Source organism: Triticum urartu, chromosome 4A (genome assembly GCF_056163025.1).
Source record: "Triticum urartu cultivar PI428250 chromosome 4A, HENAU_Tu73, whole genome shotgun sequence".
NCBI lineage: Eukaryota > Viridiplantae > Streptophyta > Magnoliopsida > Poales > Poaceae > Triticum > Triticum urartu.
In genome coordinates this window covers 596,962,761-596,986,553 of record NC_141876.1, presented here as the reverse complement: position 1 = coordinate 596,986,553, position 23,793 = coordinate 596,962,761, and the positions used below count along the sequence as shown (strand labels likewise).

General features: G+C 46.1%; 3 pseudogenes; all 3 read right to left on the bottom strand.

The window, feature by feature from the left end:
- Positions 1–921: 921 nt before the first annotated feature.
- Positions 922–2,971, bottom strand: LOC147977037 (uncharacterized; annotated as a pseudogene).
- Positions 2,972–5,766: 2,795 nt separating this feature from the next.
- Positions 5,767–23,227, bottom strand: LOC147977035 (uncharacterized; annotated as a pseudogene).
- Positions 14,570–16,051, bottom strand: LOC147977036 (rust resistance kinase Lr10 pseudogene; annotated as a pseudogene).
- Positions 23,228–23,793: the final 566 nt, after the last annotated feature.

The following is a 23,793-nucleotide window of genomic DNA, read 5'->3' as shown; positions in this document are numbered from 1 at the left end:
CAAGGGGGACGTCGTGTGATGAAATGCGAGTTTTTATTTGTTGAACTATATAATTTGTATTGAACTATTTGTTGTTGTACTATTTTGTTGAAGTATTTGATTTTTCTGTGATGAAATATGTGATAAGAAATAATTGTGTTGATAATTGAACGCCGAGACACGGCGAAACCACGCCGAATATGGGCCTATTCTCGCCCATATGGGCCGTTTATTCGCCGAATTTGGGCTGCAAAGTGGGCCAATTTCGGCGCCTGGGGGCGAGTTGGGGGCGACGACTGGGCGCAAAACCACCCCCAGCGCTGATTGTATCACCGGCTCACCCCCAGGGGGCAATTTTTATGCGTCCTGGGGGGCCAACGGCTGGAGATGCCCTCAGGGACTTAAAAAAGTCCTTATAAGTCCCATCTAAACCAAACAGGAGGGACTTATAGGGACTTAAAGTGGGCATTTGAGACTTATGAAATAAGACTCTCAAGGAGGGACATATAGGGACTTATAGTTGTAATATGGTCTTTTAGTCCATGTTAAGTCCCAGGAACCAAATAGATAGGGACTTTTTAGGGACTTGGGACTTATAAGTTAGGACTAAAAAAAAGTACTAGGACTTATGAACCAAACCGGGCCTAAGTCACCTGAAGAAACTGAGACATGAAAATAAAGGTTTTGCAGACACGTGTCCAGCTCCCAGTTCGATGGCTTAGTGAATCGTTTTGTACACAATCAACTGCTCATTTCTTTTCATTTTTGCGGGGCAATCAACTAGTGGTTTCTCCATGTGCGCATTTTGCACGTGTGTTTAGTTGCATCTTTTCGGTAAAAAGAGAATTTATTTGCATAACTGGAGCATACATGATGTTTCTACTACTTAAATATTGAATATCATTACACCTAAGATATGCCCCTCTTTAACTAGTTCAGTACTTATTCATCGAAAATTATCCGTGGTGAGAATATGCCATCTCGAATTCGTCTGACCACCATTTGTTGCTTATCCTTCTTTGGAAATTTCAATGGACGAGGTGTATCAAGAGCATCACAGGAATCGCATCGCTCATCTCCTTTCAGAATTATTGTCTGCAAATTCGGAGCTTGCTCCAGCATGGATTTTATAAACGTAAATTGTTGTTCAAGTGACCTAAAGCCAGAAAATTCTAGCTCTTTCAAAAACCTGTTCTTAGGGCCGTCAAAGTGCATTTCCCATTGAGGGGTCCTTCTCTCGGTGTACAGCTTTCTGGACTTGTCATCCGCATCACATATATGTTCTCAAACCTGTGTTTGTGTGGCCAATTCAATACATATGTAAGTTTTAAACATATTTCCACCAAAATATATGAAGAACTACAATAGGGCTCTGAATGCTGAGAAGGAAAGAAGGCAATATAATTAAGGAGAACAATACTGACAAAGATATCACCTCAATATGCAATATTTCGATGCATGGAGCCGCCAAAACAAGTGTTGTCGTCCATAAAAGGTCGAGTTCAACAAAGATACCATGCACGGAAAGCTTCCTTAGCTTACAGAATGCGGGGAGGAGTTGCTTCATTTCAGGTTGCATCCAAAGCTGATCATATGATAAAGAAATTTAAGAAATAAGAACGTATAGTTCACAATTATATTGATCAGATTATCAAATAAATCTGTGGTTAGAGATAATAAAATAAATCTATATTGATTATTTATCTTGGATAAATACATATACAGTGTATATCTGAAAGTAGTGACTACAAAAAGGAAAAAAAAGAATGTGAATACTTGGTGGAAATAAACTACAACTTACATTTTCTCCTTTGAAACACAATTTGAGAGTATGTATGCAAGTAGTTCCGTGCAGAAGCTCACTTAATTTAAATTCATTTTGACAAGGTATCGCATCGCATGAGCGTGCTAGTTCCCCAAGAGACCGGACAAAATCAAAGGCCAAAGGAGCATGGCGAGATACCCAAGTGCTACATGTAAGCTTCTCCAATTTCGGAAGGCAGACCAACTCAAGTAGCTCAAAACGACAATAGGTGAGTTCGAGAACAAGGAGCTTTGAATTGGGCGCATCAATCTTAAACACAGAGTTAGCACCAATATCACAATGGTAAAGGGCTAGATGCTTCAGTTGCTTGCAGCAGTCAAACAGGACATGGTGCATGTCCGATTTCTCAAAGTGTACAGTGTATAGAGAGAGCCTTGTGAGGCAATGGAGCACATTTGGATAGGCACTGAAAAAACCATCTATTGCTTGACCTCGCCGTAGCATACCCTCCTCATCACAATCCCAGATATTACTCCTGTAAAGAATGGCAAGGTCCAAATCTTTCACAAAACCACTCTCTACTGCATCACCTACTAGTGGGCCAACTTTGCTCAAGGAAGAGTTGCTGAGGTAGATCCTAAGGTGCAGAGTTGAGATGCTGGATTCTCCATGTCGCTTAACCAAGAAACTCCTGGTTGCCTTAGTTAGAGAGGTCATTGCTTCCTCTATATCATTTGCCTTAATAGGGTTGGGGCATGGAATTGGTAGGGAACTTTTGGCATCAATGTTGATCTCAGACAACAACCAAGGAAGGCGCCTCCACTGTGTAGACAACGAGCTCGTCCTTGCAGCTGTGCTTAGATCGACTCTCCACAAGATGGACAGTAAAATGGCATCCATCAGCATGCTGAGTCTATCTTCCTCCTCTGGTTGCTGCGAAATTATGGATCCTTTTAGTTACTGAATGGCTATATTCATAAATTCATACTTTCATAGGTAGTTCAGACCACAAATTAATTCCTCTGGTTGCTGCGAAATTATCTAGCACGTGTTCCTAAAACAAGAAATTCTAATGGCCTCTACAACACATGCTTAGAGGATAAATCTTTGCACGATAGTTGGACAACAAATTAGGAACAAACAGGCTCGGTCATATCTTCTTACATTGGAGAATTCAGTGCGCCCATTGCACCTCATAATCTTAGGAGTGACTCCCCCAGAAACCATCTTTGTAGCGTTGCCGATTATTCCAGAACCAAATTGAACAATCCTATCACGATGGGTGAGGGGGAGCAGAGAAATCTCATCCAAAGCAGTCGTGATCTTGAATTCACCATCATCCTAGGGCGCGATCGAGTACCTCATCAATCATTCATGGCGTGGCCTGTAGGACGTGGACCGCGGCTCTAAGGTTTAGGGGTTTGGTGGGGGAATTGCGTCTTCTGAGCGAGGAGATCGTGCGAACTCTCTGTCACATGCAATGTGCAAGCATTCTTAGCACATAGATGAGCCGAACATTCGCGGACTGGTGTGGTCGAATACATACATATATGAAAAGCTTTGTACTACGTACTACGAGTACTTTGAAATCCGAAATTGGTCTGCCTTCTGAAATTGGATGACTAACCCTGCAAGATTATGTAATGCAAAGGCAAACGAAATAGGCCACTGCTAGGCGTCAGCCGACCGGCACTAGGGATCGGCCGGTTGCACGTGCACTGTCTGATTGGCGCGATTATATATACATCTGAATCAGGAAAAAGTTAGGACATCTTATAATAGTGAACGAATGGAGTAGCATTATTGCCGAACGGTTCCAAAACACTACATAGCCATTTCCAGCATGTTGCAGCTGAGTTCGCAACATCGGTTATAGCTCGCCCGTCAGCATCCCGCCATGCCAACGCAACAATTTACGTCGCCGCTCGTAGCAGGCAGCAATGATTGTTGCCTAAAAAATGTCATCGTCGGTTGTAGCTCGCCATGATGCCTGCTGGTCGCAACACTAATGCATGTCGGTTCCAGCACTTTCACCGGCTGATCCGAGAAAATGTTGTCGCCCGCAGCTCCGTAGAGTGCAGGTCACATCACCGCAGTTCGCGCTCTCGCGTCGGTTCCCGGCTCGCAAGCGCGGCCGATGGAGGCTCGCAACATCGGCCTCGTAGCTCGTGGGAGACACACACACACACAGGGAGTGGCGAGGCCAATGTGCTATGCGGGAGAGAAGGCTAGCGCCACCTCGCGTGGGTAGGGGGTTGCCGGAGGAAGTTGCTGGTTGCGGAGCGGCAATGGACCAAAGGAAAAAGGACCGGCGGAGATCTGGGGTCTGGACGTGCTTTGGGACGGTGGGAGAGAGAAGGGAGTAAGCGGCTGCGGGGAATGGATAAGAAGATGAGGGGGAGGATTGAAACGATGGGAGTGGTGGGCCCCATGTGGAGGCATGCCCGTGAGAGAATTAATAACCAACGAAATATATGTACTACCACGAGTTCACGACGAATTGGAGTGCTTCCGACATTCTTTGGAGGGCGGCCCGCGACACCCTCATCCGGGGCAAGTACTTTGACATCCCCAACACGATGAGCTCATGGATGTTCGCTCCTTTTTCCTCGATGCCATGATCTAGCATGGCAAATATTCTCCCTCTTTTTTCTCAGCAATTTTACCTTGTTGTTTTTATCAGTTGGATGAAAACATTGAAAACACTGTATGACTTCCTGGCCAAAAAAACATTGTATGACTGCCATGTCCTGCCTGCGAGTAATATAACAACCAGTGGGGTTTATACCCCTTGTCATTCTCAAAAAATATAAGAGCTTCTAGATTTCAAATCAAATAGCTTAGTTACTTGTGAAGTGCGTAACCTACGGTTCAGTATTACTTGGGGAAAATGTGAAAACTTTTCCACACAAAAATGTGAAGACCATGTGTGTATGTGTGTGCGTGTATATCAGAAAACGATAGAGCTTATGTGTTCAACCAAGAATTTGTTACAATCCGGAAGAACACATTTATTGCATGTAATATGTAAGGTGTGTTTGGACTCTCGCGCCCGAAGGAGATGTCGGAACATCTTTACAATATTCAAGAGCCAGAAGCATGGAGGCTGGCTGTCGGTGGTGATGTATACGTTGAAACACGGTGACCTGGTGAGGGCTCTGGGCAATTTGACAGGTTTGATGGAAGGCAATTCATAAATATGACTTCCAAAGCCCTCTCTCAACTTGGTATTTTGACTACATAGCGGCGGTCATGGTATGGCACGTGGCACAGACTTTACAAAAGTAAATATTCCGTAGTAAGTAAAACCAATCACACCGCACTAAGGGTCGACTCATCCGAACATCCCTACGCATTTTAAATTTTTGCTTGCTCTTTTCGTACTGAAACCTACTATTTAGTGAGAAAAGACAAATGTGGTAGATCCTGTGTTGGGGTGATAGAAACAGTTCGACAAAGCTTTTTACCCTGGACGTGAAGCAATGTTACAATCGCCATATTGATGATGAATCTTTCGGAAGTCACACCAGCTAGTGCTTCAAGCTAGGCCGGAGTGGCGCTAGTGGACATCTGGGATGGATTCCCACCTTAGACCGTCACCACGACAATCAAGAGGATGGCCGGCCATGTCGTATGCTGATGCGAGTCGGCATGTGTAACTCCGTGCTTCACGAGAGGGCGTGTGTATGAACCCTGTTGGGCCTAATAATCAAAGAAAACTACAGTTAGATTGATGGTCCTAGGCATTGAGATATCATGTGGCCAGTGAAACTGAGACACGAAAAAGAAAAGAGTTTGCAGGCTTCCTTTGAAACGGTCATGCCGTCTCAGTCTAATTGTGTATACTTCACGTGATGCATGTTTAGTTGCATCTTCCCACAAATATAAAATCAAATTCACACCAGGAAATTTTGGGGATTCACTACCATATGATACCACCCTGACATGGAGTTTATTACAGCCTAAATATAAAATATTTTTTGCTAGAAAATATGCCATCTTTAACTATTTATAGCATCTTCTTATTCATCAAAAAATATCTGCGGTGAGAATATGCCATCTCGAATTCGCTTAACCACTATTTCTTGCTCATCATTCTTCTTCGGATATTTTGAAAGACGAGGTGGCGTGTCAAGAGCATCACAATATCCGCATTGCTCGTCTCCTTTCAGAACTATCCTCTGCACGTTGGGGGCTCGCTCTAGAATGGATCTTATAAACGTAAATTGATGTTGTAGTGACCTAAAGCCAATAAATTATAGCTCTTTCAAAAGAGAGTTCCTGGATCCATCGAAGTGCATTTTCCACCGGACCGGACGGACAATTGACTGAAGACCCGACAGAGATGCAGGCCCTAGCACTTGATTTTTACAAGGTGCTCTATACGTCAGAAGGAGTGCAAGGAGTTCGAGAGGTCTTGAATCATGTCCCGGTTAAAGTGACGACAGAGATGAACGAGATGTTGACAGCGCCATATGAACGGGAAGAGGTGAAAAAAGCTTTGTTTCAGATGTTCCCTACAAAATCACCGGGGCCGGACGGCTTCCCGCTGCACTTCTTTCAGAGACACTGGGATGTTTGTGGCGTTTCTGTCACTGATGCTATTCTTGGTATTCTTCGGGGAGAGGAAAGTGCGGAATGCTTAATGACACACTCCTGGTCCTAATCCCGAAGGTATCCAACCCAACACTTTTATCTCAATTTCGTCCCATTAGTCTTTGTAATGTATTCTACAAAATAGCATCAAAGGTGTTGGCTAATCGCTTGAAAGAGATTTTGCCTGAAATAGTTTCTGAGGAACAGTCGGCCTTTGTCCTGGGGAGGATGATCACGGACAATATTATCTCGGCTTATGAGTGCTTACATTTTATGAAGAGAAGTAGGGCGAAAAACAACAGCTACTGTGCACTCAAGTTGGACATGATGAAGGCATACGACAGGGTTGAGTGGAGCTATTTGAGGGCAATGATGGAGAAACTTGGCTTTGCTGCACCCTTGATTTCTGTTGTTATGAGTCTGGTGAGCTCTGTTTCTTTTTCTGTTATGTTCAACGGAACTAAATTAGAAGAGTTTAAGCCATCTCGCGGAATTCGGCAGGGAGATCCTATCTCTCCATATCTTTTCTTGTTAGCAGCGGAGGGCCTTTCGTGCCTATTGAAATCTCAAAATCAGTCATCACAGCTCAGTGGAATCAAGGTGGCCCCATCGGCTCCGTCGGTGAACCATCTTTTATTCGCGGATGACAGCCTGCTGTTTTTCAGGGCAAGTGTTAATGGAGCGGAGGAGGTATCAAACCTACTGGAAACATATTGTTTGGCATCAGGACAGAGGGTGAATAGAGAAAAATCTTCTATATTTTTCAGTAAAGGCTGTCCACAGATTGTTCGTGATGCGTCGAAGGGGCATTTGCAAGTACCAAATGAATCTTTAAGTGACAAATATTTGGGTATGCCCACTGATGTAGGTCATTCAAAAAAGGATACTTTCAAATATATAAGTGATCGCATCTGGGATAAAGTCAAAGGATGGATGGGTAAGATATTATCGGCAGGTGGCAAAGATGTTTTGATTAAATCAGTTGCACAGGCGATCCCGGTATATTCTATGTCATGTTTTAGGTTGCCACGGGGACTATGCAAACATATTAACAGCATTATCAGGAAATTTTGGTGGGGATGTAAGCAAGGAAAAAAGAAAACCTGCATGGGTTTCTTGGGAAGTGATGACGAGACCCAAGTATTTGGGAGGGCTAGGTTTCCGAGATTTGGAACTTTTTAACCTTGCATTATTATCACGACAGGCGTGGAGGTTGTTGCAGGAGCCTACATCATTGAGTGCTAGGATTCTCAAGGCGGGCTACTATCCAGAAGGGTCTATTCTGTCGGCAGAACTTGGTTCCCGTCCCTCTCAAATTTGGCGGGCAATTCTTGATGGCAGAGAAATCTTGAAACAAGGTATCATCAAGAGGATTGGCAATGGGCAATCAACAGATATTTGGACAGATAATTGGCTAGCAAAAGAATCATCACTAAGACCAATTTTATGTCGTGTGGCTGATCCTCCATCTAAAGTTTCAGAGTTGTTAATTCCAGCTACAGCACAATGGAATGTGAACTACATCCGTAGTGTATTTCTGCCTGTCGATGCGGACACTATTTTGAAAATTCCGGTGTGCACACGGAATATGGAGGATTTTTGGGCGTGGCACCCAGATAGGAAGGGTGTTTTCTCTGTTAGCTCTGCATACAAATTCATTATCAAAACCAAAATGCAGCGGGAAGACTGGCTTGAAGGGAGAAGTGGTGCGTCGAATAACTCAAGACAGGAGGAAGATTGGACTACACTTTGGAGGTTCTCGGTTCCATCTAAAGTGAAAATATTCTTGTGGAGACTCGCACACCACTCACTGCCGACAACAGATGTGCTAAAGAAACGGAACATGTCTACGGTTGATGCATGCCCTTTGTGTGGGAGGGAAGACTCTTGGAGACACGCACTAATCAGTTGCACCATGGCGCGTTGTATTTGGGCCTTGTCAGATTTAGAGGTGGTGCAGCGTATGGGAGATAATCAGGAGCCGGGTGCCAAGAACTTTCTCTTCGACATGCAGGAGTCGTTGAGCCATGACCAGTTTACAACTATGGTTGTTACCCTATGGTCTATCTGGTACACAAGACGGAAAGCAGTCTATGAAGCTATTTTTCAGAGCCCAAGTCAAACAAATTCATTCATTAACTCATATTTGATGGATTTGCGAGGACTGCATAAACCAGCAACAAGCAGGGTTCCTGGTGCGAGCTCGGGTCCTAGGGTGGTAGAAGTCCAGAGGTGGCTACCTCCGATGGGGGACAAAGCAAAGATCAATGTCGACGGAGCTGTAGGTCGGCATGGCCATTGTGGAGTGGCAGCAGCAATATGCAGGGATAGCACCGGGCTTTACCTGGGCTCTTCTCTTGTTGTGTATGCAGGTATATATTATTGACCCGACTCTTCTCGAAGCATTTGCGTGTAGAGAAGCTCTTGCACTTGCAGAGGACCTGGGAATTCAGATGATGCACGTTGCTTCAGATTGTGAGGAAGTGTTGAAGGACATTAAGCAAGGGTCGGGAGGATATCATGGTGCCATCATCCAGGAAATAATTGCTAGGAAAAATGATATGATTTCATGTACTTTCACTCATGAACGTAGAGTTTTTAATTTCGAAGTGCATAATCTCGCCAAGTTTGGTTGTAATTTAGGTGTAGGTCGTCATGTTTGGTTGGGGTCTCCTCATGACCAAAACATTGTACCTTTAATTATTGAGCAGTAAAGAAGGCGAGATTTCTCAAAAAAAAACAATCACACGAGCACGACATCGAAATTTGTTAACGAGGTTCACTGATATGGCTACATCCCCGTGGCCTGACTATGGGTGCTCCTCCCCATGACACCGCTACAATACCGTACCCGGTCGCCCTGGACACCGGCACATGCCGCCGGCTTCCCCTGCGTTCCCCTGCTATTATGTTGGCATAGGTTACATCGTGTGTCTTGCTCCGCTATATATCAGAGGCCTAGGATACAAGTGTCCTACTAGGACACGACTCTATATCCTATGTAAACACAATATAACTCAGAGTCCAACTGTAACCTAACTTGTACACTATATTCGACACAACTCCAACAAACTCCACCTTGGCGAATATACTCCAACACCCTGGATTTGTCCATGCGTCAAACTTCCATGTACATTGAACTTGAGCTTATCCCATGAGTACCGCTGCTACTCCAAAGACTCCATGTGACTCCACCTGCAACTTGTAGTCCCTTCTTTTCCTGACCACAGTCAACACTCGAGCAAAATTAAATTCCTTGTTACTCGATTTGTGCTTCCAACTTCCAGATTATCCGTCCAACGGCATCACACACTGATCACTGATCTGCGTGAAAGTGAACAACTCACATATTGGGTGTCACACATAAGAGTTATCTGAACTCAACATCACCGCTCCTTTCTTGACCGCCTGTCTGAAACTTGAAGGAATTTCACCATTGCGTGTAGTCATCCCGAGTCAAATTCGCAGTTGTCTCACCATATGTATGACCACCAGAGCCCTGGCCCGTCTCCATGCCCCGTGCGGTACCCGTGCGTACCGCACGCCTTGCCGCTATTACCGCGTCAAGCCTCCGCTGTCCCGGTCGAGTCTCAGGGGTCGTGAAACCACACCACTCAACCCCGCTGCAGAGTACCACTGATCATCACCGACCGATGACGAGTTTCACGCTTCCATCAGACCACTGGGCTCCAGTCCGAACTGCATGTCACTCGCTTTTCCCGCTGAATAGGCTTCGACTCTCTGTCGACTTACGCCTTAGCCCCTCAATCAGCACCGAGTGAAGTCTTTCAGACTCCAGCTCCACCTTCAACATGACTTCATGGTGGTTGTACGTGCCACCCCGCGCCCCGTCGACTCCAAGCTCTCATGTGCACCGTCTTGAATCAACCCCGCGCCATAGTCTTGTCGAAGCCACACAAACCCTCGGGGCCTGCGCCACGTGTTTCCACACTCAGAAGTCGGTCACCATCAGCATCACGCTCCTACGTCATCGTCGCCGATCTCACCACCGTCTTCTGTACCAACCGACTTATGTCGATCCGTCAGACTGCCTAGTCCGACCCAGCCGAACTCGTTCGATTGTACGACACACTCAAGGCTCCCAAACCGTTTTACGAATTTCCATCCATCACATGATAATTCCATCTTAGCTCACATGACTTCCTGCAACGCCTTCAAGCATCTCTGTTGTGCCCACAATCTTTCAACCATATCTGCCATAACCCAAGGTTCCAGTTCTGTTGAACTTCTCCACCTCAAACCGGATGCCCGATGGGGTCACGATTCTTCGTATGGCTGACCTTAAAAAATAACCGAGCTTCTAAACGCAATGCCCAAGTACTTCAAACACATATACTAGTACTAGCAAATTTAACCAATACATTGCTTTGGTCTTCACGTGATGGCTCCTGGCTCATCTCCCGATGCTGCTATTGCTTTGCCTTGTGTGTGCTTTCCGATGTACTGCCGTATCACGTCTGATGGATTTTCCTTCCGGTCAAATCTACCTGTTGCCGTGACGTACATGAGGACTTGGTCCTCTTTTTTTGGTGTACAAAACAAATCTCAAGTTTGACCGCTCTTTCCTGTTGTACGCAACCGGATCCAGTGCATGATCTGCCGCTTGGTCCACTCGCCGCCTGCAGCCTTGCGGCTTCCGCTAGCTGGGTCGCTGCTCACGCACACGCCTTTGGGCGTAGCCAGCACCCCCGATCGATCAATCGACCTGCTGCCCTGCCTGCGCGCGACACGCCGCCGCCGCCGATTGCATCACACCGAGTCCATGCCTGAATCGATTAATCGATCTCACCAAGAACTCGTCGGATCCACCGAATCGACCAAACAACCTGCTGCTCAAAAGCCCGCAACTTGCCGGCGCCAAGACATTCAACCACGTGACTGCTTCTTCATCCTCTAGATCCATACAATGCGACCTCCGAACAACCTAGCTCATGATACCACTTGTTAGGATAAATCTGAGGCACTCCGTCGATCACTCGAGGACCAAGCAATCACACGAGCACGACACAGAAATTTGTTAACGAGGTTCACCGATATGGCTACATCCCCGGGGCCTGACTATGGGCGCTCCTTCCAATGACACCGCTACAATTCTGCACCCGGTCGCCCTGGACACCGGCACATGCCGCCGGCTTCCCCTGCGTTCCGCTGCTATTATGTTGGCATAGGTTACATCGTGTGTCTAGCGCCGCTATATATGAGAGGCCTAGGATACAAGTGTCCTAGTAGGACACGATTCCATATCCTATTTAAACATAATACAACTCAGAGTCCAACTATAACCTAACTTGTACACTATATTCGACACAACTCCAACAGTGCTACGGAGTCTCGCCGCGAGCGTGGACGCGGCCGGGGCTGTGGTTGGCTGGTGGTGGCCTGGGTGTGGGCGGCGGTGACTAGACCTTATGCGCAGAGCCGCAGTGGGGTGGGGTTGCCGGAATGGCTGCTAGGTGGCCGGAGTTGCCACCCGCCATGTGCAGCCCCCATAGGTTGGGCCGGTGACCGCCTTCACTGTGGTGTGTGCTGGCAGTGCACTGGCGCCGTGGACGAGCCTCTGGCTATGCCAAGGTGGGTTCTTGTGGTCCGTAGAGAGGTGTCCTCACGTTATAACATCGGCGGAGGTCCATGGTAGTGGTGGTCGGGGCTTCCGTGTGTCGATGGTTGGATCGGTGCCTCTTGCCACGGACTTGGCGTCGTCTGAGTTGGTTGCTCAATGATGGTTGTTGGCAGCCATTGGGTCACGTCCCTCCGGTCCATCAGGATTGGAGGGAATGCAGGCGTGGGCGCCCTGACGATGGTGGCACTGACCCTGGCTCGGTGGGTGATGCCGGGCTTCTCTTGCCGCAGTTAGTGCACTGTGAAGCGGACGGTGGGTGGGGTCTCATGGCTTGGAAGCTGGAGCGGCGGCCCTGGAAGGTGGTCCGCTTGCTTGGCCTTTCGGCGGGCACCATGGCAGTGGTTGTGGCTATACTTCTTGGTCATGTGGGCAATAAGAGGTGTACCGGCGGATGGCTCAGGTGGACCATTTGTCTTCTGTAGTGGAAGCGCTCCAAACTGGAGTTGGGGATCTAGACTCGCCACGCCGCTCTTTAAGACCTCATGGTGGCATGGGGAGCTACCGAGTGAAAGCTCTGCGCTTGGCCGTCGATGACGGCGACGCTTGTGGGCGTCGTTATTTTCTTGAAGACGTTGTCATGGTACTCTGCTCCGTGTCTGGGTTTCGGGTGAAAACCCTTGTCCATTGGACTTGATGGCGGCGACGCCTGACGCCTTTCCCTCTCTTGAGGGCGTTGTCGTGCAGCTTAGGTGTTCTAGGGTGTTGTGTGCGGGGTTCTCATATCTTCATGTATTATCTTTCGGTCTCGTAGTCCCTAGTTGTCTGCGTCTTCTGTTTATCCTGGGATCAACTTTGTAAGAGGACTACCTCACCATCTTGTATCTTTAAACCATTTACTTTGTTTGGTTGTTGATTTCTTTATAAAGTGGGGCGAAAGCCTGTTTTGAGAATATGCCATCTCGAATTTGTTGAACCACCATTTCTTGCTCATCCTTCTTCGGAAATTTCGAAGGTCGAGGTGTATCAAGAGCATGCCAGCACTCGCATCGCTCATCTCCTTTCAGAATTATCGTTTGCAAATTCAGAGCTCGCTCCAGCATGGATCTTATAAATGTAAATTGTTGTTTTAGTGACCTAGGTCCAGTAAATTCTAGCTCTTTCAAAAAGCTGTTCTTAGGGTCGTCAAAGTGAATTTCCCATTGAGGGGTCCTTCTTTTGGGGTACAGTTGTCTGGATTTGTCATCCACATCACATATATGTTCCCAAACCTACATTGAGCTCTAAATGTTGAAAAGGAAAGAAAGGCAATATAAGTAAGGAGAAAAATACTAAGAAAGACATCACCTCAATATGCAATATTTCGGTGCATGGTGCCGCCAGAAGAAACGTTGTCATCCATAAAAGGTCGAATTCAAGAAAGATACCACGCATGTTGAGCTTCCTTAGCTTACAGAACGCGGGGAGGAGTTGCTAACTTTCAGGTTGTATGCAAAGCTGATCACAGGATAAATAAATTCAGAAAAAGAAGAATGTGTAGTTAGCAATCGCATTAATGAGATTATCTAATAAATACGTGTATGGGTATTCTTTATCATGCATAAATGCATATACAATGTATGTCTGAAAGTTATGACAATATAGTGAATAATACTAAAAGGAAAAAAATAACGTGAACACTTGGCAGAAATAAACTACTCCATCCATCCGTTTCTAAATATAATATTTTTTAGAGATTCCGATATGAGCTCCTAATATTTCGCAAACAAAAAGTCCATGTAGTCTAAAATGGACAAAACTTTCCTTCCTCAAGAAAAAGTCCATACATGATAGAGTGTGGCTCTGTTGAGTATCCTAGCTAGGACCTAGGAGGCCTGGATCTCAAGGGTAGTAACGTATTGCACACCTATTGCAGCGGGAGACGACGCCTTATAGTAGTGGAGGCGCATTCCTGAAGTACGCCTAACTCCGTCCCTCTCTCGCAGCAACAGAGCCGACACACAGAGAGCTCTCTCGTTCGCTGCCGTCTCAAGTAGTTGTTGCCGGCATGATCTCCGGCACCAAGCGCTCCTCCCGGTCGACACTCGGCACCGCCGGTGTAGGCCGCGCGGACCCTGGGTCCGGCCGACGCACGAGGTCGAGGGGAATCAATCCGCTCTGCTCCTGTGCCTGTGCGATGCGCCCTTCAGGTGTTCGGTGAAATGCCAGCCTGGGCACAACTAAGGCAAGTCTCTGATAATTTGCTCTATTATACTAGGTGGCAATAAAACCCATTTTTACAAACCATGAGAGTGTATTAGTTTGGTACGGATCTAGTACTAGAAAACTACAGTGTCATTTATTTACAGATCCAAAAATTGTAGGGACGGAAGGTGTGTATTCTTGGAGGCAAAGCATGTGCAGCCTTAACATTTTCTTATATCGGGAGAATTTTGGTTTTGTAGATTCCGGAGTGACGAGGTCATGCCTTCATCTTCTTCATGGGGATGACTGCACTGCAGAAAAATTGGATGTGGGGGATTACCATATCACTGAAACTACAGAATATAAGGTAATCGACAGATTTTTTGTATCTCAGCTGTCAGGATAGAACTATGGCATACATGCACAGTGACAAGCAACCATACTACTGAATAAGTTCAATATGAATCACATATGTTTCAACTACGACATGGTCACAACTGATTATTGGTACAACAGGTTCTAGAGTAGACAGATAGAAATAAGGTGCATGCTTGTGCTGTCCAATACCAACCAACATGTAGACTAAAATCATGGTGATGCTTTTCTCCATGTTTTTTAAGGGATAGCATGGTTTTCGGATGGGACATAAGGCCTTGGGGGCATCTGTAGATTCTGGAACCTCCCTGTCAACATGTTTACCACCTTTGTCATCGAGGGACGGTTCTTTGGGTTCCACTGGATGCACCACAGTGCCACTGTGGCTAGTTTTCTAACCTTTTCTTTCTCTTCTTCTGCCGTGTCCCCTGTAAGCGCCAAGTCCTGGCCAGCGATAACTTCCTCATAGATGCATTCCGGGAGGTATACCTCGTTCTGGCTCCCAGTCCTTGGGTCTGAGTTCCTCCTACCACTCACCATCTCCAACACCAGCATGCCAAAACTGTACACGTCTGACTTGTGGGATATGCCCCCAAAGTTCCGGGAATATAGCTCCGGTGCAATATAGCCCATTGTGCCTCTTGCTGCAGTTAATGTAATGATGCTTTGGTCCCTGGCACACAGCTTTGCTAGGCCAAAGTCTGAAATCTTTGGATTGAAGTTGTAGTCCAGCAAGATGTTGTGAGGCTTGATGTCAAAGTGGAGAATGCGCTGGTTGCATCCTTGATGTAGATATTCCATTCCTCGTGCAATGCCTAAAGCAATATCTAGCATTTTTTCAGGTACTAAGAGAGTCTGAAAAATATTAGAGTCGCGAGAGAATATGTATTTCTCCAGTGACTCGTTAGGCATGAATTCATAAATAAGAGCCCGTCTTGTTCCTTCATAGCAATATCCCAGGAGGCGGACAATATTTGTATGGTGGATTAGTCCAATAGTTGCAACTTCATTGATGAATTCCTGTCCCTCTCCTATAGAGTTCTCTAGCATCTTGACAGCTACAGGAACTCCATTTGGTAGCTCGCCTTTGTATACACTTCCATATCCACCACGTCCTAAGTTAACCTTGAACCGTCTCGCCATCTTCTTAACTTCAGCGAAAGTGTACCTTGTGGTTTTTGATTTTCCATGTGTATTGAGAAACATTTCAACCTTCAAATGTATCTCTCTGTTATATCTTGTCTTCAGTGAAAGATAGAGTGCGGTAGCCACCATCAACACAAGAACAACAAAGGCACCCCCTGATGATGTAGCTGCATAAATACAGTGTACAGGTAGTCAGCACATTGTCTTATGATAGAAAGCCGTAGCTTACAGATTTAATGTGGATAAGAGAATGTAGGAGTGAGAATAGCTAAATAATTTATCTGTAGCAGATACATTTTTTTGTTCCAAAAAAAAGTGTAGCATAAGGAAAATTTGAATTGAAGTAGTACCTGCAATGATTTTGACATGTGAACCTGCAAATACGAAAGAGGACAATAAGATCTCATTGATGGCAGAATAACTGATGATAGCGGAAACAAGAAGGGGCCATGATTATATTCTTACCTTGGAGAATCCAGTACGCCCATTGCACCTCCTAATCTTAGGAGGGACTCCCCCGGAAGCCATCTTCGCAGCGTTTGCCGATTATTCCAGAACCAGGTTGAACAGTAGAACGATCCAAGCAGGATGGATCAGGGGAAGCAGAGAAATCTCATCCAAAGCAGTCGTGATGGTGTGGAGGAGGTCGAGCGCGGCTCTAAGGTTTAGGGTTTGGACGAGGAGGGGAGTAGTCGCTGGACGAGGCGGCAGCGCGTGGGTGGTGGAGGACGCCTTGAGCGCTGAAAAATAGTCGGAGAAGAAACGGAGGGGAACGAGAAGCGAGGTCTCTATCTTACGAGGAGTGTAAATATGAAAAGCTTTTCTTTACATCGGTAAATATTAAAAGCTTTGTGCTACGTACTTGTAGTTCCAAAGATAGGTAATTTGATTTGCGTATTCGACCCTGTAAGGCTATGTAATTCAAACACAAATGATTTTTATGAACTTATTATAGGTTTCAATTTAAATAGCCTGGGTACTTTTGAACTGCATAACCTAGATCATTATTGTTTGGGAAAACGCGAAGACCATGAAATAATATACTAGTATATTTTGTGAAAAGTGATAGAGCTTGCTTGATCCACCGGGGAATTTTTACAATCAGGACGACTAAATTAATGAGTGTTAGATATGACTATATATGTTGGTGATGACACACTCGGCAATCTCGAAACAGGTTTTTTCCTCTCTTATTAGATGAAGCCAATCGGCCGAATGATGCTCTTCTGGTGGGTTAACGTGTCTCGTGGGACAAATCGGGCTAGACGTGGCGGCCTGGACTTCGCCGTCTTGCAAAGTTGTTGAACTGGACCTTCCCTTTTGGCATCCCAGCAGCAGACCAAGGCCAAACCCACCGCCGGCCCTAGCGACACTTGGACTACATATATGAGGAAGAACAAAATGAGCAAACTATCGAGAGGATCAGGCCTGAAACGGCACGGCGGCTCCTTCTCTCCCACCCCCGGCCGGCTCTTGATCCTTCCTCTTCTTGCTTCTTCCATTTTTTTTGGATTAGTTTGAATTACTTACAACATTTGTCACGCGGTGCTTCTTCCATTTTAATTAGCACACTTGTGCTTGTATCCAGTGGCTGTACTTCGATTCAAACCTCCATATGCTGAGTAAATCCTGCTGCCTACCTGAGAGTACCTAACAGCGGGCGTCCATGACCCAACGGCAAGGCACATGAAGGGAGCCACGCTCGGGGGAGTTCAGGTGGAGGGCTCGGTGGCTAGGGAAGGGGATGAAAGTGGATGTGCATGATTTTGGAGTTGTTTAATAGCCTTGACCCCCGTGTTCGGATGCACATCTAAAGTGGGGGGAGCTGGAGCGTCGTCAGGTCGATGACAGAGGGCAGAGAGAGCCTATGCCAACTTAGAGTCATGATGTGGCCAAAACCATTTCGCGTGAAGTCAAAACAGGGTTAGGTGGACGAATATCGTTGACACGACGAAATCTACCTTGTATTAAGAGTTGAGGGACAGAGATTGCACCCAAAAAACAATCAAGGACGGAAACTCACGAGAACCACACTTTACGGTTGGATGAGGGTCTAAAAATGTACTTTAGTCAACGAACTATAGCAAATATACAATCAAAAGAAATCGTTTTATGAAACTGTTGTTGGCCTCGTTTGCCCGATTGCCATTTTTTTTTTTGAAATGGAGGTTTACCCCCGGCCTCTGCATTATAAAGATGCATGCAGCCATCTTATTAAAAGTTCGCAAAGTAGCATAAAGTCATCAAAGTCTTACAGCTCGCAAGTGGAGCGAAGCAAATGGAAAAATAGAAAAGTACATGCTGACAATCACAACCGGTACGAAACTGTTGTTGGCCTCGAACCGGTTGAATATAGCCCGTGCTACCATCTCCCACTGGTTGCACTTAGTAACCAAAAGCTCCCTGGAGTCCATAGGAGTGAGTAAAGACCACATACGGATCCAAGCGATAGCTCTGAAGATGACCTGCAAAAAGGTTAAATTGTATTGTCTGTTAAAAATAAAATCATTCCGACAGTTCATATAACCCACAAAAGCGCACGTATTCCGATCCGAATACGAGCTGCAAGAGTATGTTCAACCCCAGCTAACCACGTTCCAAACAACGACTCAATGTCAACTGGAGGATTAATGTTTGCCTTGATTGCATGATTGCCATGCGACTTCTTACGTCATGAATGCCATTTCATGCAGCCTACAAGGCTTTTTGCTAATCAATTCAAGTCAAGCTATGTAGTCTCAAGAAACTATAAATACATTAAAAAAATTGATGTCTGCTAGCACTTCAGAACATGTCTTTTTAATACAACTTCAGAACATGTACTGAACACACGGGGATCACGCCTCAATTAAGAGGGTGTTTGTTTCCAGGGACTTATTGATTTAGGGCATCTCCAGCCGCGCCCCCAACAGGCCTCCCCAGGCCACTTTTTCGGCGCCGGCGCCGAAAAAACGGCCCAGTCGCGCCCCCAGGACGCCGAAAATCATTGGTTCGGACCTTTTTTCCGCCCGGCGTGCTGGGGAGCAGTTGGGGGCTCCGGCGCTAGGGAAAAGCACGCCTGGCCCACACCGACAGGGGAAAAGACAAGGTTTTCTTCCCCCGACTCGTCTCGCACCCCCCGCGTCCTCGGCCACCACTAGCTATATCCCGGCGACGGCCGCCGCCCTACTCCGCTAGATAGCCATTCCCCACTGGAAAATAGCAGCGCTTCGCCGCGACAGCCCCTCCTACAGCAGCTGGGCGTTTCCGGCCGCCGTTTCCGGCCGCGGAGGCGCGGTTTAACGGCGGGTACACGCCCATCGAGCGCAAGGTGTTCGGCGTTTTTCGTGTCTCGGCGATGGACTCGGATGAGGAGGAAGAGCTCGCCGCGCTGCTGGAGGAGGAAGCCGCGGCCGACGTCCAGGAAGAAGAGCATCTCATGGTGCTCGCCGCCCTCGCCCAGCTGCTGGCGAGCAATGAAAAGCCGCGGCGAGGTGGCTCGGCGCTGGGGCGGATGAAAGCAAAGAACCGGCATCGTCTCCAAGGCTACTGCATGCTCTACTCCGACTACTTCGCCGATGCTCCACTTCATGGCGAGAGAACATTTCGGCGCCATTATCGGATGAGCCGAAAGCTCTTCCTCAGGATTGTGAATTCCATCCGGGAGTTCGACAACTACTTCAAGTGCAAGATGGACTGCGCTGGCGCTCTTGGATTCACCTCCATCCAGAAGTGCACGACAGCAATGAGGATGCTTGCATATGGAGCTCCCAGTGATTCACTCGACGACTATGGGCGCATGGCCTAGTCCACCAGCATAGAGTGTTTCTACAAGTTCTGTCGGGCAGTGGTGGCACTGTTTGGGCCACAATACTTGAGAACACCCAATGCGGAAGACACTGCTCGGATCTAGCTAGTGGTGCTTGAGGATGCTTGCATATAGAGTGTTTCCTGGGATGCTTGGAAGCATCGACAGCATGCATTGGAAATGGAAGAATTGCCCATTTGGTTGGCAGGGGATGTACAAAGGCGTCAAAGGCGGTTGCAGTGTGGTGCTTGAGGCGGTAGCCACACAGGACCTTTGGATTTGGCACTCCTTCTTTGGTATGCCAGGAACTCACAATGACATCAACGTGCTGCAGTGCTCTCCTGTTTTTGCCAAGCTCGTTGAGGGCCATTCTCCTCCGGTGAACTTCGAGATCAATGGGCACCAATACAACAAGGGGTACTATCTAGCTGACGGCATCTATCTGAGATGGTCGACATTTGTGAAGACGATCTCAAAACCTGTGGCAGGAGGCAAGAACGTCTGGTTTGCGAAGCTTCAGGAGGCTTGCAGGAAGGATGTCGAGCGGGCATTTGGTGTGCTCCAATCTCGATTTGCTGTTGTTCGGTACCCCGCTCAGACCTGGTCCAAAGATCAAATGTGGGAGATTATGACTTGCTGTGTCATCTTGCACAACATGATCATCGAGAGCGAGCAAGAAGACCCAGTGTTTGACACTGAACCATACTACAGGCAGGGTCCTCTAGCCGAAGTTGATCACCAGCTACCGGCAACTTGGACTGCCTATCTCAGTATGCGTCAGGAGATCCGAGACCCACAGGTGCATCATCAACTGCAGAAAGATCTGATTGAGCACCTATGGAGGCTCAAGGGGGACGTCGTGTGATGAAATGCGAGTTTTTATTTGTTGAACTATATAATTTGTATTGAACTATTTGTTGTTGTACTATTTTGTTGAAGTATTTGATTTTTCTGTGATGAAATATGTGATAAGAAATAATTGTGTTGATAATTGAACGCCGAGACACGGCGAAACCACGCCGAATATGGGCCTATTCTCGCCCATATGGGCCGTTTATTCGCCGAATTTGGGCTGCAAAGTGGGCCAATTTCGGCGCCTGGGGGCGAGTTGGGGGCGACGACTGGGCGCAAAACCACCCCCAGCGCTGATTGTATCACCGGCTCACCCCCAGGGGGCAATTTTTATGCGTCCTGGGGGGCCAACGGCTGGAGATGCCCTCAGGGACTTAAAAAAGTCCTTATAAGTCCCATCTAAACCAAACAGGAGGGACTTATAGGGACTTAAAGTGGGCATTTGAGACTTATGAAATAAGACTCTCAAGGAGGGACATATAGGGACTTATAGTTGTAATATGGTCTTTTAGTCCATGTTAAGTCCCAGGAACCAAATAGATAGGGACTTTTTAGGGACTTGGGACTTATAAGTTAGGACTAAAAAAAAGTACTAGGACTTATGAACCAAACCGGGCCTAAGTCACCTGAAGAAACTGAGACATGAAAATAAAGGTTTTGCAGACACGTGTCCAGCTCCCAGTTCGATGGCTTAGTGAATCGTTTTGTACACAATCAACTGCTCATTTCTTTTCATTTTTGCGGGGCAATCAACTAGTGGTTTCTCCATGTGCGCATTTTGCACGTGTGTTTAGTTGCATCTTTTCGGTAAAAAGAGAATTTATTTGCATAACTGGAGCATACATGATGTTTCTACTACTTAAATATTGAATATCATTACACCTAAGATATGCCCCTCTTTAACTAGTTCAGTACTTATTCATCGAAAATTATCCGTGGTGAGAATATGCCATCTCGAATTCGTCTGACCACCATTTGTTGCTTATCCTTCTTTGGAAATTTCAATGGACGAGGTGTATCAAGAGCATCACAGGAATCGCATCGCTCATCTCCTTTCAGAATTATTGTCTGCAAATTCGGAGCTTGCTCCAGCATGGATTTTATAAACGTAAATTGTTGTTCAAGTGACCTAAAGCCAGAAAATTCTAGCTCTTTCAAAAACCTGTTCTTAGGGCCGTCAAAGTGCATTTCCCATTGAGGGGTCCTTCTCTCGGTGTACAGCTTTCTGGACTTGTCATCCGCATCACATATATGTTCTCAAACCTGTGTTTGTGTGGCCAATTCAATACATATGTAAGTTTTAAACATATTTCCACCAAAATATATGAAGAACTACAATAGGGCTCTGAATGCTGAGAAGGAAAGAAGGCAATATAATTAAGGAGAACAATACTGACAAAGATATCACCTCAATATGCAATATTTCGATGCATGGAGCCGCCAAAACAAGTGTTGTCGTCCATAAAAGGTCGAGTTCAACAAAGATACCATGCACGGAAAGCTTCCTTAGCTTACAGAATGCGGGGAGGAGTTGCTTCATTTCAGGTTGCATCCAAAGCTGATCATATGATAAAGAAATTTAAGAAATAAGAACGTATAGTTCACAATTATATTGATCAGATTATCAAATAAATCTGTGGTTAGAGATAATAAAATAAATCTATATTGATTATTTATCTTGGATAAATACATATACAGTGTATATCTGAAAGTAGTGACTACAAAAAGGAAAAAAAAGAATGTGAATACTTGGTGGAAATAAACTACAACTTACATTTTCTCCTTTGAAACACAATTTGAGAGTATGTATGCAAGTAGTTCCGTGCAGAAGCTCACTTAATTTAAATTCATTTTGACAAGGTATCGCATCGCATGAGCGTGCTAGTTCCCCAAGAGACCGGACAAAATCAAAGGCCAAAGGAGCATGGCGAGATACCCAAGTGCTACATGTAAGCTTCTCCAATTTCGGAAGGCAGACCAACTCAAGTAGCTCAAAACGACAATAGGTGAGTTCGAGAACAAGGAGCTTTGAATTGGGCGCATCAATCTTAAACACAGAGTTAGCACCAATATCACAATGGTAAAGGGCTAGATGCTTCAGTTGCTTGCAGCAGTCAAACAGGACATGGTGCATGTCCGATTTCTCAAAGTGTACAGTGTATAGAGAGAGCCTTGTGAGGCAATGGAGCACATTTGGATAGGCACTGAAAAAACCATCTATTGCTTGACCTCGCCGTAGCATACCCTCCTCATCACAATCCCAGATATTACTCCTGTAAAGAATGGCAAGGTCCAAATCTTTCACAAAACCACTCTCTACTGCATCACCTACTAGTGGGCCAACTTTGCTCAAGGAAGAGTTGCTGAGGTAGATCCTAAGGTGCAGAGTTGAGATGCTGGATTCTCCATGTCGCTTAACCAAGAAACTCCTGGTTGCCTTAGTTAGAGAGGTCATTGCTTCCTCTATATCATTTGCCTTAATAGGGTTGGGGCATGGAATTGGTAGGGAACTTTTGGCATCAATGTTGATCTCAGACAACAACCAAGGAAGGCGCCTCCACTGTGTAGACAACGAGCTCGTCCTTGCAGCTGTGCTTAGATCGACTCTCCACAAGATGGACAGTAAAATGGCATCCATCAGCATGCTGAGTCTATCTTCCTCCTCTGGTTGCTGCGAAATTATGGATCCTTTTAGTTACTGAATGGCTATATTCATAAATTCATACTTTCATAGGTAGTTCAGACCACAAATTAATTCCTCTGGTTGCTGCGAAATTATCTAGCACGTGTTCCTAAAACAAGAAATTCTAATGGCCTCTACAACACATGCTTAGAGGATAAATCTTTGCACGATAGTTGGACAACAAATTAGGAACAAACAGGCTCGGTCATATCTTCTTACATTGGAGAATTCAGTGCGCCCATTGCACCTCATAATCTTAGGAGTGACTCCCCCAGAAACCATCTTTGTAGCGTTGCCGATTATTCCAGAACCAAATTGAACAATCCTATCACGATGGGTGAGGGGGAGCAGAGAAATCTCATCCAAAGCAGTCGTGATCTTGAATTCACCATCATCCTAGGGCGCGATCGAGTACCTCATCAATCATTCATGGCGTGGCCTGTAGGACGTGGACCGCGGCTCTAAGGTTTAGGGGTTTGGTGGGGGAATTGCGTCTTCTGAGCGAGGAGATCGTGCGAACTCTCTGTCACATGCAATGTGCAAGCATTCTTAGCACATAGATGAGCCGAACATTCGCGGACTGGTGTGGTCGAATACATACATATATGAAAAGCTTTGTACTACGTACTACGAGTACTTTGAAATCCGAAATTGGTCTGCCTTCTGAAATTGGATGACTAACCCTGCAAGATTATGTAATGCAAAGGCAAACGAAATAGGCCACTGCTAGGCGTCAGCCGACCGGCACTAGGGATCGGCCGGTTGCACGTGCACTGTCTGATTGGCGCGATTATATATACATCTGAATCAGGAAAAAGTTAGGACATCTTATAATAGTGAACGAATGG